A 3,059-nucleotide genomic window follows, 5' to 3' on the forward strand; every position below is an offset into this window, starting at 1 on the left:
AAATGGTGACCTATGTATTCAAAAATATAGGAAATATAGGTCACAATTTGTGACTTGAAAATAAGTTAAAAGTAATATATAAATAATATATAAAAATACCAGAAAAATAAATAATAGTCAACTAAACTATATGTGTTAGTTATGTTGACACTTTTAAGTGTCAACATAATGTTGACACAATTAAGTAAATCTTATTTGAGATATTAAAACTTATTATATCTACAAGTTCTATAGTTAGTTCTACAGTTCTACAGGTTCGATAATCTATAAAACTATTTTATTCCTATAAAAGTTGTTTAGAGTTTATATATACATATACATATACATACATACATACATATATATATATATATATATATATATATATATATATATATATATATATATATATTACATTTTATATATTTATATATACATTTTATATATATATTACATTTTATAACGTATTTTTTTTTTTTAACGACAGATATTTATTTAATTTTTGCTAAAAAGTGCCAACATAAGGCAATATTTGAATCACGAACTTGTGACTATTTCTTCAACCACCTCAAGGGAGTGCTTGACTTTTATTTACAACCATATATTGATTATATTATCTTCTTTAGTGATAAATCTGATATTTTGGCGCTAATGTACAAAAACAAAGAAATAGGTTGGTATATTTGAACTGTAAGCTAAAGAAAATTTACTTTGGGTAAATAAAGACTCTCTCAATTTCAGATTCATCTCTCTAGAAGTTAACTAAACCTTTCCTTTCAGATAAATCCGGTAATTCTAACAAACAAGTTACTTTATTTGAAACTGGTAGTATCATCTCTAAAATCGTTTTATTGACTAATATATTTAAAAACTATTTCGAAAACGTTCCAGTGCCATCTGGTAGTACAGGCCTCGTATATTCGTCTTTGTTTTCATGCTCTGTAGGCCCAGTTGATGCAGCTATCAAAAAGTATATAGATCATCCCAGTATAATAAACATAAAGGAAAAATTAAAATGTGTACACAGAGTTTCCAGCTCCGTGAAACTACACCTGATGATATTACAAAAATTATAGGATCTATGAGCAATAAGAAAACGACTAGTTTGATATACCAACTTTTATGTTAAAATCTTATACTGTTCACTTTAAGGACAGTCTTACAGATTGCATAAACAATGATATCCATAATGGTAAATTCCCGTCATTTCTAAAAATGGCTGATGCTATACCATGTTTTAAGAAGAAAGACCCACCTGATAAGTCGAACTACCATCCAATTAGTATTCTACAAACCGTCTCTAAATTTTCTGAAAATATTTTATATGAACAAATCTTGATATTTATTGAGCCTAGATTCGACAAACTTTTGTTTGGTTTCCAAAGAGATTATAGTACTCAGCATGCACTTTTTTTGTTATTTAATAAGTGGCATGAATGTATTAAAAATGAAGGTGTTCTCGGATCAATAATAATGGACCCCTCAAAAGCGTACGACTTTGTCTCGCATGACTTACTAATTGCTAAATTAGAAGCTTATAATTTTTCTAAAGAAACTCTTAATTTATATTAATTATGACTTATATTTGTGGTCTTAAACAAAGGGTAAGAATAGAGTCTTCTGCGACAGACTTGGTGGATATATTACACCTTGAGTGCGTCGAGGGTCAATCCTAGAACCCATTGGTTCAATATTTTTATAAATGATTTATTTTTATTCATTAAAGATACAGAACTTTATAGTTTTGTGGATGGTAAAACTATTTATGCTTGTGATTATAGCTTTGAGAAGGTTATTTTTTCTTTGCAAAAAGAAGCAACCAATATCATTAATTGGTTTCAGTTTAACTCTTAGGTCGCTAAACCAGTTCAGTCCAGTAACTAAGTTCAAATATCTTTTAGGTTGTTTGAAAAAAAAAAATCTATCGCTAAAAATAAATAATATAAGGGTTTTTGCCTCAGATGAGGTAAATCTACTTGGTATATTAATTGATAAAGATCTTAAGTTTGGAGAACACATTAAACAGTTATGCAGTAAAGCTAATGGTAAATGTTTTGCTCTTTCACACATAAGATATTTTTTATCCCGTGATAAATCTATTTCGTTTTTTAATGTTTTTATTTTGCTAAAACTTTTGTATTGTCCTCTAATTTGAATGTTTTGTTCAAGATGACAAACTAATAAATAGAATTCTTAAAAAAGCTTTAAGCATAGTCTATAAAAGATTTGAATTGTCTCAAGATGAATTATTAAACTTTGATAACAGTCCAAGGATCCATTTAAGAAGTTTAAGATTTCTTATGATGAAAACTTTTAAATCCATTATATATCTAAATCCAGAATTTATGAAGAATCTTTTCACTATAAAAAATCTAACGTTTAAGCTTCGTTGTAGCAAAAAACTGATTCTACCTCCTAAAAGCTTCATATATAATGATACATTTTGTACGTTATATAGAGCTAACTCGATATAAAAAACACTTTAAAAAACATTAGGAATTGGTATGGTAACAATGGCGTTTTCAAAATTTGTTGTTTTTAAAACTTTGTTTTATATTATACTTTTAATTTATACTTTAGCAAGGTCGTATTATTATCTTTTTTTTTTTTTTTTTTATTGAAACCAATTATAATTTTTTATGACATCTTTTTTTTTTATTGAAACAATTTTAATTTTTCATGAGATTTATATGCGCCTATGTTGATTTTCATGATTTATATGCGCGTATGTACTCGCTATAAAATTAAACGAGTTAAATTAGTTTTAATGTTAAAACTTGTAAAAATCGACTTGAAATAAAGTTTTTAAATTAAATCAAAAAAAATAAAAATAAAAAAATAAAAAAAATCTTTAGCTTTTAAGGCAAGCGCAAATAATAAATGCTCACTCAAAGTAGCAAAGCCAAAGTTTGTGAAGGCCTTGTTGATGATATTGTTGGTAACTAATTAAAGCATTTTATTTTCTTTATTAAACAAAAGAAATCAATACTTAGTTTATTTGGTCTTTTTAGCTTTTCCTTATCAAATACTGGGAGTGTAGTCAAAAAATGTGCAATAGCAATCAATATAAAATTAAACCT

At 26.3% G+C, this 3,059-nt stretch overlaps 1 long non-coding RNA gene across 1 annotated transcript; it reads left to right on the top strand.

Moving 5' to 3' along the window:
• The first annotated feature begins 469 nt into the window (after positions 1-469).
• On the top strand, positions 470-2,622 carry LOC136090733 (uncharacterized). Its single transcript, XR_010643672.1, has 2 exons — positions 470-652; positions 760-2,622. It is a non-coding gene; the product is annotated as an uncharacterized LOC136090733 (long non-coding RNA).
• The last annotated feature ends 437 nt before the right edge of the window (positions 2,623-3,059 follow it).

This window comes from Hydra vulgaris, chromosome 14 (assembly GCF_038396675.1).
Source record: "Hydra vulgaris chromosome 14, alternate assembly HydraT2T_AEP".
NCBI lineage: Eukaryota > Metazoa > Cnidaria > Hydrozoa > Anthoathecata > Hydridae > Hydra > Hydra vulgaris.